This window comes from Gorilla gorilla, chromosome 4, assembly GCF_029281585.2.
Source record: "Gorilla gorilla gorilla isolate KB3781 chromosome 4, NHGRI_mGorGor1-v2.1_pri, whole genome shotgun sequence".
Classification (NCBI taxonomy): domain Eukaryota; kingdom Metazoa; phylum Chordata; class Mammalia; order Primates; family Hominidae; genus Gorilla; species Gorilla gorilla.
The window spans coordinates 169,607,632-169,623,533 of NC_073228.2; positions in this window are offsets into that span (position 1 = coordinate 169,607,632).

A 15,902-nucleotide genomic window follows, 5' to 3' on the forward strand; every position below is an offset into this window, starting at 1 on the left:
TACTATGGAAAGCTGTAAGTAATTACCATATACCTAAATTTGATTAAGCATAGTAGATTCACCAATTCCTACCCTTGCCTTTACGTGTTACTATTCTTAAAGGAATTTTTACCATAGAGATGGTGTAAATATGACACCATATTCTTACTATGCTGCTATTTGACTTTTCTCCCCCATGTTTTCATTATCCTAAATAAAATTTGAACTCTTAAGCATTTTCACAGTATTAGGTTGAACTCTGTAATTCTATATGCAGTTAACAATTCTGTCTTATGTAATCAGGGAGTTAGAGATTCTGTTTCTAGTAGCTAAAAAAAAAAAAACCCTATTCTTTGCTGATCTCAATCAAACATGTAGCAAAATAATGATTCTTAAATGATATAATAGATGTGCACTTTATTCCTCCGCAAGAGGATATATCTAAGATAAGCTGTATATTCAGTGATACTACCCAAGTAACTGAATTGCCAATTAGTAGTTTAAAATGTCTTGGGGAAACAAAAAGAATACAGAAAAAATGATTAGTTATGACAGGACCCTCCATATTGAGATTGTCTTGGAGTAGAACATATTGCAAAATGAGGTTGATTCTAGACTGAGCCTGCTCCCTAACTCTGACTAGACAAGGAGTTCATGAGATGTCTTAAAGCTTCAATTTCCTCACATGTGCAAGAAGAAGCAATTTTTCTTGCACTTTTTTTTTGTTAGCCAGAAGCTAGTCAAAAGCTACAGCTGTAAATTAGAACTTTGCTTCTTCATTACATTTCCGTCTATGTATGTTGTTGTAATTTCTACATCAGAGGATATTAACCAATGAGTGCCCCCTGAGAAGCCTGCTTTGGTTACTTGATTATCATTTCAAAATGAGTAATGGTGAGTATGTTAGGTAGTAATTCAAGGAACAGATGATACTCAGAAAAAAATGTGGCAAGACACCTATGTGTAGGCCCTGAAGAGCTGCACATACTGTACATTAGCTAAGAGTCTTAATAAAAGAACAGAAGGAAGGGAAAATACAAAATGAAGAATGAATTACTTAAGATTAAATAGTTTCTATTACAGAAATAGGCTGCATGGAGAGCTAATGGCAGGCATTTTCTACAGACAGATGGAATGCTCTCATCTCCCAATAGTATTGATATGAAGTCTCTGTTAAGATTCATTTTTCCTGAAACATTTGCATATAAATATAAACATCATTACTAGGGGCTAATTGCCCTGTAGGAACTAAAATGTGGGAATTAGCATCTTTAGTTGCTTTTATTATTATTTTTTAAAGTATCTCTAACACGTATCATATTTGGTACTGCATGGCTGCAACAGATAATTACCACCATTAAGAATCTCAAACGCAAAATCAAAACCATTTGGAATGGCTTCCAGGGCAACCCAGCACAGTGAGTAGCCACCAAAATGAGTATATGAGGTTTATGTTCATGCATATTTATAAGGGCACTTAATTCGACATTCATAGTAGGGGGCTTTTGAAAGCTTGTCAAAAGAGCAGCCCCAAAACAAGACCAAACATCAAAGGTAAGAAGATACAGTGCATCTCGCTCCCACACACATACAAATATTGCTTGCAGGAGGCAATGAATAACACCAAAGGAATTATTTATTTTAACTACTCAGAAGAGATGGCAGTTTCTACGAAGATGTAAACCACAAGCCTTTGCCTTTATCATTCATCTTATTGATCAGAAAGGTCAAGAGTGTAAGTTATTCAAAGGATGGATCATAGGCAAAATTCTGGATAAATGGACATGTAGATTTGTGTGATTAATGCCTCTTGCTTGTGCAGAATATGTGGAAGAGTTTGAAGGCATGTCCTAAGGACAGAAAAAAGGAAAGTATTTGAAAGAATACTGAGTATAGCTGAAACACTGCCCATTTTGTGGGTGGGTCTATGTGTTCAGTATATAGTTTCTGCCTTGTTCAAGTGTTGTGTTCAGAGGTGATCTTGCTGACACTTATACTTTTCAAAACCATTTCCATGACATTCAGCAAATGTTTGTTCTGGTGGAACAAATCTGTTAAATTATAGATTAGAAACAGTACAAAGAAACCTTTACAAATGTTTCAGTTTCAGTTTTGCACAAAGCAAACAGCATTATATTTAAATGCAACACTCCTTGTTAGAATAAAACATCTACATAACAGGGTAGTATGCTCGATTTATAATTCTCTTCTCCACTCCGCTTGGGGGGCAGGGATGCCTGAAGTTCTGAAAGCCGCAGTATTGAGGATCACCTCTCATCACTTCCTTTCAAAAGCCCACATCTACAATCCACTTCTGCTTTCTTGCCATTTCCCTGTCTTTCCCAGCTTCCTTTCCTTAGTTTCCTTCCCTACCCCCTTGACTCTCCATTGTTGCTAGGAATGGTCTAAATGCAAAATAATGACACTTTTCCTGTAATGGCGATCCCATATTATTATATGGGCATTTAGTTCTATTCAATCCCTCGTTAACACCTTACTCATTATATTGAAAAAAATATTGGAGAGTGGCATAGTAGGTTTCTTTTTTTTTAATTTTGAGAATAATTTAATGTGTTGACTTTAAGATACAACTACATTCTATATAAGATACAACTCTATATGTCAATACTTTAAAGAAATGGATCTTTACAAGACCAAAATAACCCACAGGCCATGAGGTTGATTTTCCCTTTTTCCTTTTTTTTTTTTTTTTGTTTAAACAAATGTGCACCACGATGTTTCAACAACTAAGACAAGTGCCATGAACGTGAAAGCTGCAGTTTGCAGTATACCACATTTAGAATCCAGGGGATGTGAATTACACAAAGGTGGTAGTTATTCTCACTAAACAATCAGGTAACTTCATAACAACAATGATTTAAGCATTCAAGCAACGGAGACAAATCACCAAGGGAAAGATCAACATATTTGAATTAAAATGTATACACATTTATACATCAAAAAGTAATCAGTAGCCAAATTAAAATATGACAATAACATATTTTATGTTATGTTGACAAATAACAAACTAAGAAAATACTTTTCTGAAATTCCAGAATTAAAGATAAATTTTAAAAGAACCAGTGTCTTTTTCTTTAAGAGTCAACGTGGTAAATAGATCTCAAAGCATAACAACTACAAAAGAATAATGAGCATACGAAAATAATTTAACTTCAGTTACATAAAAGAGTGAAAATTAAAAATAAGGATTTCTTTTTTTGTGTTTTTGTGTGGGTTTTTAACATTTTTGCTTTGTAACATGGCAAATACTTTAAAATGGAAATCCCTCCTTTGTGTAGTCCAGACATAAGCAATCTCAGAGACAACTAGGGTGTATACAAATGAATATCACATTCCTGGAAAGCAATTTTACTATCATAGAATGAGAGCTTGAAAATCTTATAGAAAACATATTATTGGTTCAAAAATAAATGTATTATCTGCATAAATGATCAGAAATTCATAGAATTACTTATAAAAAATATGGCCATTACAATGAAAAATTAAGTATTTTTACCCTAAGCATTTTTAAAACGTTCCTATTAGTAGATAAAATAGCAGGAACAACACAAACTGATATCTCTATCTATGTACATTGATTAGAATTTGCTGGTCCCCAACCTTCATTTATAATTTGCCTTCAGATTCCTAAGGTCTGTGTCAGTGTCAGAGATTGTTTTTTTTTTTTTTTTTTTTTTTTTGAGAAAAACGTCCATGTCCTCCAAACCATTCAATACAGGGGAAGACTAAAGGGCAACCAAGCTTTTATGGCAGAAGATGATGTTGGAGAAGACAGAGAAGCTTCAACCCCAGTTCATCTGGGAGCACTGCAACCTTAGCAATACAGAAGAAAGATACTTCTTTCTTCTAGAGACTAGTTACTGTATGCATTTGTTCAGTTAGTATTTATTTATTCCCTATGAGTAGCATAGTGAGGTACCTCACTACAAACAGAATGATGAATCAAATTTGGACTAATCAGAAGCTGAGAGTCTTGAATAGGAGACGTGTGTGTACACATGCCTGTTTGCGTACATATGTGTGCATATTATTGGAAGTTTGGAATATTTTTTTTTCTTTTGTGACGGGGTCTTACTCTGTCACGCAGGCTGGAGTGCAGTGGCACGATCTCGGCTCACTGTAGCCTCTGCCTCCTGGGTTCAAGCAATCTCCCACCTCAGCCTCCCGAGTAGGAATTACAAGCGCCTGCCACCACGCCTGGTTAATTTTTGTATTTTTGGTAGAGACTGGGTTTCACCATGTTGACCAGGCTGGTCTCAAACTCCTCACCTTAGGTGATCCACCTGCCTCGGTCTCCCAAACTGCTGGGATTACAGGTATGAGCCACCACACCTGGCTAGAAGTTTGGAATCTTAAGGAAGGAAATGCCTAACAATGTTGATTTGCTGTTTTTTTTTTCTTTTTTTTTTTTTTAAACTGACTTTTAAAACTGACTTCCTCAGGACCCCTTGTAGTTAACATACATTTCTACTTCCACAATCATTGTTTTCACAGATAACATCACCATATTTACTTTTCTCGGGACAATCTTAATTTATTTGATTTACTGGTTTGTTGTCTCCACACCAACCACCTAGTCACTTTTTGGAAAGCAAGAAACACAAGGTAGAGGACATGTTTATCTCGTTCACTGTCATGCTCTCAATTCTTGGCGCAGAGTGACTTGCTCAATATATGTTTGTTGAATGATGGATGCTTATTTTTCTTATAGACTAAACTGTCTTTTATGTATAGGTAGGATTTGTGCACAGAGAAAGGGAAAGAAGAAAGAGGAAAAAATAAGAGCAAAGAAGGGAACTAGGTGAGCAGAGGCAGAGAGGCAGCATTTGAACTTAGTTTTTGAAGGAAAAGAGGAAGGTGAGGTAGAAAATAAGTTGTACTGGGAGCCAGGCTCAGCTGGTTCTTTGGCATATTTTAATGATGGGGTTCTTGAGTCTTACAGCTTGAGTATCTTTAATGTTCTAAAATAATGTCAGATTATTTCTCAAAGTATTGATGCCAATTTTCATTCTCATTTGCAGTGTGCATATAAAAGCTATGTTTATACACAATCTAACCAGTACTTGGTGCTGTCATACTTGTTAATTTGTGCCAATATAATGGGCAAAAAAAAAGCATATTGTTTTCATCTCATTTTGCATATCCTTCCTTATAGGTGAAGAACTTCTTTTTGCCTTCTTTTTTTCTCTTCTGTATATCTGTTAATCATTTACCTATTTAAAATGTTGACTTTCTGGGCTTTTTTTTTTTAACTGACTTTGAATTTCTTTTTTTTTTTTTTTTAATTTTTTCGAGTACCTGTGGTTTTCAGTTAACTTTTATAAATATATTCCAACACTGTGGCTTTTCTTTCTTAAAGGGATCTTTTGAGGAACATAAGGTTTTGTGGCTGTAACTACTTCTGTAGTGCTGTATTGTTTCAATATGGTTGCTGTATGTTTTTTGTATGGTATTTTATCAGTTTTGTTAGAGAATCTCTTTCTCTGAGGTCATAAAGATATTCACCTATATTTTTTGTAAAGTTTTATAGTTTTGACTTCTGACATTTTAGAATTTTTATCTATCTAAAGTTGATGTGTCTGTATAGTAAGAAGTTTTGAATAAATTTTATTTTTTTCTAGTATGAGTGACTAAGAATTCTTACACAATTTATTTGAATTGATCTTCCTCTCCTCAGTTACGTACAATACTACCTGAATGATAAAGCAAATTCAGAATATCAATGGGTCAGTTTCTGGGGATTATCTTTAGTTGCACTAGCAGCATGATCACAATCTCTTAATTACTATAGCTTTTATAATTTTCTTCGTTTCTGATAGGCCAAGTCCAGTCCTATTTTATTCTTTTTGTTTTAAAACGTCATACATACTTTTGGACTATTGCATTTCTGTATTAGGTTTTCCTGGTTGCATATGAATTTGTTGGTTTAAAATAACACCCATTTAGTCGACTTCTATAGGTCAGAATTCCAGCATGGAGTGTCTTGGTTCTCTGCTTAAGGCTGACATCAAGGAAATAGCCAGGCTGAGTTCTCATTTGTAGTCTCTGGGGAAGAATCTTCCAGGCTAATACTTGTTGTTGGTAGGCGTTATTTACTTGTGGTTCTGTAACTGTGATTCCAATATCTTTGCATTTTAATCTGGTGGTTGTTCTTAGTTCATAGTGGCTGTTTCCAGGTCTTTTCCATGTGAACCTCTAATATTAGGAACAGTGTGTCAGTTCCTCTCTTGATTCAAATTTCTAACTACTTATTCTGCTACTAGCCAGAAAAAAGTTTTGTGTTTTTAAAAGTGCTCATAGGATTAGATTATATTCACCTTTTTGATGGACTCGAAGCAACTGATTAGTGACCTTAATTACATCTTCAAAATCCACTTTTTTGTGTAACCTAATCATAGGCATGGTAGCTCATCATATTTATAGTCCCAGGAACTAAAGCAGGAAAACAAAACTCGGGAGACATCTTTAGAATTCTGTCTATCCCAGCTTTGTATACATTTTAGAAATAAATTGTCAATTTCTTTATAAACATTCCTGTGATATTTTAAATCAAATTGTAGAAAGTTTAGAAAACAATTGTAAAAAATTGGCATCTTTATACTATTGAGTCTTCTAATTCATACATATTATATCTTTCATTTGATCTTTTTATATTTTATTGATACATAATATACATATTTTAGGGGTACATATAATTTAATATATTCATATAATTTGTAACAAATTAGTGTAACTGGAATAGTCATCAAATTAAATATTTGTATTTTCCTTATGTAAGGAACATTAAAATTACTATCTTCTCGCTATTTTGAAATATACAATAGATTATTTTAAACTGTTGTCACTCTGCTGATCTAGCAAACACTAAGTCTTATTTCTTCTATCAAACTGTATTTTGTACCTATACACATTAATCACCTTCTCTTTATTCCTTTCTTCCCCCTACCCTTCCTGTCCTCTTATAACCATTCTACTCTCTATCTTCATGAGATCTACTTTTTTAAGCTTCTACATGAGTAAGAACATGTGATATTTGTTTTTCTGTGCCTATTTCACTTTACATAATAACCTCTCATTCCATCCACAGTGCTGCAAATGGCAAGATATTATTCTTTTTTAATGGCTGAATAATTCACTGTGTATATATACCACATTTTCTTTATTCATTGGTGGACACTTCACCAATGAAGATTAATTTCGTGATTTGGCTATTGTGAATATGGCTTCAATAAACATGGGAGCACAATTTTTTTTATATATATATTGAATTACTTTATTTTGGATACATACCCTGCAGTGAAATTGCTGGATCATATGGTAGGTCTAGTTTTACTTTTTCAGGAACTTCCATACTATACCTCATAGTAGCTGTACTAAGTTACATTCCCAACAGTGTATGAGGGTTCCGCTTTCTCAACATCCTTGCCAGCATCTGTTATTCCCTGTCTTTTTTATGAAGGCCATTTTAACTGAAATGATGAAATGAGATGATATCTCATGTTATTTGAATTTGTATTTTTCATGTGATTACTGATGTTGAGCATTTTATTATATGCCTTTTGGCCATTTGTATGTCCTTTTTTTTTTTTTTTTAATTTGGAGACAGAGTTTTGCTCTTGTCACCCAGGCTGAAGTGCAGTGGCGTGATCTCGGCTCACTGCAACCTCCATCTCCCAGGTTCAAGCGATTCTCCTGCCTCAGCCTCCTGAGTAGCTAGGATTACAGGCACGCACCACCAGGCCCAGCTAATTTTTGTATTATTAGCAGAGATGGGATTTCACCATGTTGGCCAGGCTGGTCTCGAACTCCTGACCTCAGGTGATACACGCCCCCCCCCCTCCCCTGGCCTCCCAAAGTGGTGGGGTTACAAGCATAAGCTTCCATGCCTGACTGTATGTCCTCTTTTAAGAGAGGTCTGTTCAGAACTTTTGCCCATTTTTGAATTGGATTTTTTTGTTGTTGTTATTGATGTGTTTAAGCTCCTTATATATTCTGCATATTAGCTTCTTATATAAATGGTTTGCAAATATTTTCTCCCATTAAACAGGGTTGACTCTTCACTCTGCTGAGTGTTTTCTTTGCCGTGCGTAAGCTTTTTAGTTTGATATAGTCGCATTTGCGTATTTTTTGTTGCCTGTACTTTTAAAGTCTTATCAATAAAATCTTCACTTAGACCAATTTCCTAAAGTATTTTCTGTATATTTTCTTCTGGACACTTCATAGTTGAGATTTCATATTTAAAACTTTAACCTACTTTGATATGTTTGATTTCTGTATATGGTGAGAGATAGGTATCTAGTTTCATTCTTTTGCATATGGTTATCCAGTTTCCCAGCACCACTTATTGAAGAAGCGGTTCTTTCCCTTCTGTAAGTTCTTGGTGCCTTTGTTAAAAACGAGTTAACTGTAAAGAGGTGAATTTATATTTGAGTTCTCTAATTTGTTCCATTGATCTGTGTATCTGTTTTCATTACAGTACCATGCTGGTTCGGTTACTACAGCATTGTTGTATTTTTCGAAGTTAGGTAGTGTGATTCCTGAAGTTTTGTTCTTTTTTCTCAGTATTGCTTTTGCTCTTTGGGGTCTTTTTTGGTGGTTTCATGTAAATTTTCAAAATTTTTTTTCTATTTCTGTGAAGAATATTATTGGTGTTTTGTTCGGGATTACATTAAATCTGCAGTTTGGGGTATAGTTTTCATTTTCACTAACGATGTTATCCCAGTTCATAAGCATGATATACCCTTCTACTTTTGTGTGTCCTCTTCATTTTATTTCATCAGTGTTTTATCATTTTTCTTGTATAAATTTTTTACTTAGCTAAATTGATTTTTATGTATTGTAAATTATTTGTAGCTATTGTAAATGGGATTGCTTTCTTGATTCCTTTATCAGATTGTTTGCTGTTGGTATATATAAGTGCTACTGTTTTTCATACGTTGATTTTGTATTCTGCAAATTTACCAAATTTGTTTATCATTCTAACAGGTTCTTTTGGAGGAGATTTTGGGGTCTTCTAAAAGTATAAGATCATGTCATCTATGAACAAGACTAATTTCACTTCTTTCTTACGAATTGGGATGCCCTTTCTTTCTTTCTTTCTCTTAGCTAGTTGGCCAGAATTTGCAGTATTATTTTGAATAAACGTCATGAAAGTAGGCATTGTTGTCTTATATATATATGCCTTTTATTATTTTGAGTTATGTTCCATCTGTACTTAGTTGGTTGAAGGTTTTTATCTAAAATGTCGAATTTTATCAAATACATTCTCGGCATCCATTAAAATGTCCATATGGTTTTTGTTCCTGATTTTGTTAAGGTGATCTTTCACACTTACTAATTGGTGTATGTTGAAATATCCTTGTATTTCCATAATGAATCCCACTTGATAAGGGTTAATGATCTTTTTAATATGTTGTCGAATTCAGTTTGCCAGGATATCGTTGAAGATTTTTGCATCTATGTTCATCAAGCATATTGGCCTGTAGTTTTCTTTTTTGACCATGTCTTTGTCTTGTTTTGGTATTGAGGTAATGCTGGCCTCATGAAATGAGTTTGGAAATATTCTCTCCTCTAATTTTTTTAAGACATTGAATGGAATTGGTATTAGTTCTTCTTCAAATGTTTGGTAGAATTTAGCAGCAAAGGCTTCAGGTCCTCGAATTTTCTTTAATGGGAGACTTTTTAACAGGGCTTCAATTTCATTACTCATTACTGGTTTGTTGATGTTTCTATTTCTTCATGGTTAAATCTTGGTAGGTTCTATGCATCTGGGAATGTATCAGTTTCTTCTAGGTTTTCCAGTTTGTTGGCATATAGTTGTTCATAATACTCCCTAATGATTCTTGTATTTCTGTGGTCTCAGTTGTTATATCATTTTCATTTCTCATTTTGAGTCTTCGCTTCTTTTTTTCCTTAGTCTAGCTGAAGATTTGTCAATTTTGTTTACCTTTTCAAAAAACTAACTTCATTTTTTGATTTTCAGTATTGTGATTTAGAGTCGATTTTATTTCTGCTCTGTCCTTTATTATTATTTTTTCTTTTACCTACTTGTGGTCCCATATGTTCTTGCTTTTCTAGTTCCTTGAAGTTCATCATTAGGTTGTTTATTTGGAGCCTTTCTATGTTTTAGATGTAGGCATCTATTGCTATACACTGTCCTCTCTGTACTGCTTTGTTGCATCTCATAAATTTTAGCATGTTTTATTTCTATTTTCATTTTTTAAGAAATGTTTTAATCTCTTAATTTTTTTCATTAACCTATTGATCAGGAACATGTTGATTAATTTCTATGTGTGTTTGTAGTTTCTGAGGTTCCTCGTTATTAATTTCTAGCTTTGTTCCACTGCCAGAAAAGATACTTGATATGATTTCTAGTTATTTGAATTGTTTAAACTTTGTTTTGTGGCCTAAGATATAATCTTTTCTGGAGAATGTTTCATGTGCTGTTGAAAGATATTTATATTCTGCAGCAGTTGGATTAAATATTCTGCAAATGTTAGGCCTATTTGGTTTAGTATATAGTTTAACTCCGAGGTTTATTGATTTGCTGTCTAGATAATCTGTCCATTACTGAGAGTGGCATGTTAAAGTTCCCTACTAATATTGTGTTGCAGTCTATCTCTCCCTTTAAATCTATTAATATTTGCATTATATACTTCGGAACTCTGGCTTTGGATTAATGGATAATAATAATTTTGTATCCTCTTGCTGAATTAACCCCTTTATCATTATGTAGAGGCCCTTTGGTCTCTTTTCATAATCTTTGATTTGTAAGCTGTTATATTTAAGTATACCTATTCCTGCTCTTGTTTGGTTTCAAGTTGCATGGAATGTCTTTTTTCACTGCTTTACTCTCAGTCTATGTGTATCTTCATAGGTGAAGTGGATCTCTTGTAGGGAGCATATTTGAGTCATTTTTCTTAATTCATTCAGCCACTCTATATCCTTTAATTTGAGGTTGAGTCCATTTATATTTAGTATTATTATTGATAAGTAAAAACATGCTATTTTGTTGCTTGTTTTATGGTTGTAACTCCTCTCTCCTTTTTTTTTCCTTTCTTACTGTCTTCTTTTGTGGTTAAGTGATTTTCTCTGGTAGTATGATATAATATTTTGCTTTTTATTTTGAATAAAATCTGTTATACGTTTCTGTGTTGTGGTTACCATGAGGCTTACCAGAAAACCTCTTATGGATAAAACAATATATTTTAAAGATATGACAACTTATCTCAGATCACTAAGAATAGAAACAAACAACCAGGCTTGGTGGCTCATGCCTATAATCCCAGCATTTTGGGAGGCTGAGCCAGGAAGATTACTTGAGCTCAGGACTTCAAGACCAGCCTGAGCAACATAGTGAGACCCCCATTTCTAAAAAAAAAAAAAAAATAGCAGGGGCATGGTTGTATGTTTCTCTGGTCCCAGTTACTCAGGAGGCTGAGGTGGGAGAATCACTTGAGCCTGAGAGTCTGAGGCTACAGTGATCCATGTTGACGCTGCTGTACTCTAGCCTGGGTTAAAGAGTGATACCTGTCTCAAAACTAACAGAAAAGAAAAGAAAAGAAAGAAAAACAAAAATTGTTTAAAACTCTATACTCTAACTCCATCGTCCTCAAATTTTATCTTTATGTTAATTTACATATTTTAATATTGCCTTCCTCTTAACAAGTTGCTGTTGGTATTCTTGTTTTTGATAGATTTGTCTTTTGAGCTTCATGCTAGAGTTGTAAGTGGATTGCACACTATAATTACAGTATTAGAGTATTCTGGGTTTGTTTGTGTACTTATTTTTACCAGTGGGATTTCCGCATTCTTAAGTTTTCTTCTGGCATACTAGTGCATTTTTTCCCCCTTTCAGATTGAAGAACTCCCTTTAGCATTTCTTGTAAGATGGGTCTTTTGGTGTTGAATTCTCTCAGCCTCTGATGGTTTGCAAATTCTTTAGATCTCCTTCATATTTGAAAGGTGGATTTGTGGAATATAATATTCTTGAATGACAGATTTCTATTAGTATTTTGCAAATGTTGTCCTCCTCCCTCCTGGACTGTATGGTTTCCACATTGAGGATTGCTGGATGAATTGAGGCCCCGCTTATAAGTCATTTGCTTCTTTTCTCTTACTGCATTTAGGATCATCTTTTTGTCCTTGACTTTTGAGAGACTAATTAATATATACCTTGATATAGTCTAATTTAAGTCAAATGTGTTTGGTGTTCTCTGACTTTACATCAATTTTTATATCTTAACATTTTGGAATGTTTTCAATTATTATTTCTCCAAATAAGCTTTCTATCTGTCTTGAACACAATAATTCTTAGATTTTGGTTTTTTTTAATGTTATTTTTCTGTGTTTTGTAGGTGATCTTTGTTCCTTTTCATTCTTTTCTTCTTCTCCTCTGATTGTTTCCAAATAGCCTGTCTTTGAGCTCACTGATTCTTTCCTGTGCTTGATCCTTTCTATTAAGAGTCTCTCATGACTTTTTCAGTTAAGTAAATGTACTTCTCAATTCCAAGATTTGTTTGATTTTTGTAAGTGTTTCAATCTGTTAAATGTATCTGTTAAATTTCTACTTTGCTTTTCTGTATTATCTTGGAGGTCACTGAGTTTTCTAAAACTGCTATTTAAATTCTTGCTCAGAGAGTTTACATATTGCCAGTTTGTTGAACTGGTTTCTTCCTTTGTTCATTTGAGGATGTCATGGTTCCCTGTTTGCTGTTGTTTCTTATGGATGTATGTCTATGTCTTTACATTGAAGGATTAGCTATTTATCTTTTCTGTCTCATTGGTTTTGGTTTTTATTGGATGTGTTTGCTTAGAGGTTCTTTGTAATTTACCTCTTGATGTTTTTTCTTTTTTTTCCTGCTAGGTCACTGCCTCCTTTTTCACTAGATGGCATCTTAATCCCAGGTTTGCCTCAGTTCTAGTACAGTCAGAGTGTACTAGACATCCTTGAATGGGTATGTCCCAAAAGGGATATCTCAGTAGTCTGGGAAGGCTGGCTAGGAGTTTGTCCCCAGGGAACCTATGGAATGAATCTCCCACAGCATGGTTCTGATGAACTGCCTCTAAGATTTGGCATCTCCTTTGGCCAAGTTACAGAGTAGAGATTTTACGGCTGAAAATGGCAATATTACCTACCCTGTTTGTCTCTGACTGTGCTCAGAAATATTTCTCTCTTTAGGCACTCCCAGTGCTTCTATAGGTTGAGGCAGGGATAAATCTCCTGCAGGTAACCCAAGATGGTAGGAAGCTGGTTGTACATCTCACTCTCAGTTTTTTTTTGTTCTGTTTTTTAATTGTAGAAGCTGAGTTGGGGGAAAATATTCTGTGTGTGTGGTACCAAAAAGGTTGGTGGGAGGGGTGTCATGGATATGGAAGTTCAGTTTTTTCATCATCTGCTCAAGAGTATTTTCACTTCTTGGTGGCTCTGGGAAATGTCTTATCATCATGCTAATTTGTGTTCTGGGAATTGCTGGTGATTATCTCAGCACTGTTTGTTTTTGGTTGTCTGTGCAAGTGAATAAAGCCAGCTTGCTTCTATGCTACCAGTTTGGACCCAGAAATCCCCTTCATTTGATTTTGTAGATATTTAATATTTATAGATACTTACTATTGATAGTTCTATTGTCAAAAGCAGTATACTCAATTTTTATATTGATTTGTATAGGCTATTTTGCTAAGCTCTAATTTGTATTTTATTTTGAGTTTTATTTCTATACACTCATACTGTCTATTGTTTAATTAGTATATCTTCTCTTACTTTATAATCCACATGCATATTTGTTCTTTTTTCATGTTGACTACTCAGTCTAGAACATGGTTAATAGAATTTATGATTTTTCTTCCATCTCTCATTGCAAAGGTAATATTTTCAAAATTTCACCATTAAAAAAATTATGGTCAGTTTTTTCATAGGCACTGTGTTCTGACAACAGTTATCTGACAACTGGGTGTTCTGTAATTCCATTTAATTCTGACACTATCTGATGTTATGTCAGATCCTATAATTAAAGGACAATTGTCTGTACTTCAGATACCAGCTGCAAGTGGGGTCCCTGGACTACTCACACTTCTGCCTGGCCAGCTACAGATTTGGGGCTTCCCACAACCCCTTTAGTTTAAATAATTTGCTTAAAATGATTCACAAAACTCTGGAAAGCATATTACTTATTACCATTTAATTGTGAGGGATACAAATGAAGTGCCAGGTGAAGAAATACATAGGGCAAGGTCTGGAAGGATCTTATGAACAGGAATGCTTATCCCCAGGGAGTCAGGGCATGCCATCCTTTAAGTGTGTCAGCATGTTTGCCAACAAGTAGGCTCCCAGAGCTGCAGTGTCTATGGCTTTGATTAGTGTTACATTACATAGGTAAGTTGGACAAATTATCGGTCACATGACTGAACTCAACCTCCAGTCCCCTTACCATTCCTGGAGGTCAGGTGGCTGAATGTTGCAACCCTCTAATTATGTGATTGGTTTTTCTGTTAACCAGTGCCCATCCTGAAGCTATCTAAGACCTCTATCATGATTTGACTTACTAGATAACGAATGATACTTAGGAGACTCATTAGCATAACTTCTCTTACTCAGGAAACTCCAAAGGTTTTGAAGCTCTGTGCCAGAAACCTGGGACAAAGACTATATATATTACATATACAGACAGTCCCTGACTTATGATGATTCAACTTATGATTTCCAACTTTATGGTGGATTTACTGGAGTATTAAATACCTTTTTGACTTAAGATATTTTGATTTATAATGGATTTATTGGGACATAGCTCCATCATAACTCAAGGAGATCTCTCTGTGTGTATACACCTGTGTAGTGTGTGTGTGTGTGTGTGTGTGTGTGTGTGTGTGTGTGTGTGTGTGTGTATGATGCATAAAATAAAACTTGCTATCTTAACCATTTTTAAGTATAAAGTTCAGTAATGTTAACTACAATCTGTTGTGTAACCAATCTCCAGAACTCTTTTTATCTTGCAAAACTGAATCTTGATATGCATTAACAACTGAGCATTACTCCTCCTCCCAGCCTCTAAAATCCAACATTCTACTTTCTGTCTCTATGAACTTTGCTATGATAGGTACCATACATAGGTGGAATAATAGTGTTTATTTTTTGTGACTAGTTTATTTTACAAAGCACAATAATGTCCTTATGTTTTATCTATTTTATAACATGCCAGAATTTGCTTCCAGAAATGTTTTTTATTGTACCACAGATACCTATTATCAAGGTAAAGAAATTTCCATCTTGGTCTGGTTTACTGATAGTTTTAATTACAAAAGGACATGAAATCTGTCAAATGTTTACTCAATACCTATAAGAGGATTATATTTTTGCTCTCTTAGTTTATTAACATAGTAAATCTTATTGATGTATTTTTTACTAAAACCGTCCTTGCATTCTGCAATAAACTTACCTTGTTTTATTGTTCACTTTGACTTCTAATATTTTGATAATTACTTTTACATCTATTTGTCTCAGTGATATTTGATTATAATTTTTATTTCTTGTCATTGTCTAGTTCCAGAATTAATAATATATTGATTATAAAATAAATTTGGAGAGTTTCTCATTTTCTTTCAAAAACCTTATATAAATTTGGAACTATTTATTTATTAAAATATTGGTGGACCTAGTCTGTAAAACAAAATATCTGAGACTAGAATTCTGGGAAAATCGCAGTGTAGGAAACACCAAATCTTCTCTTCCCATCTAGACAACAATTACAGTGGGAACTATCTGATGTAACTACACTGAAACTCTGGAGTTTATTGAAGACTAACAATTTCCATGCAAAGTCTTGAACAGTAAATTGTGATTAATTTTGGTCAATCTCAGTTTTTTTTTTTTTTTTTTTTTTGAGATGGAGTTTCCCTCTTGTTGCCCA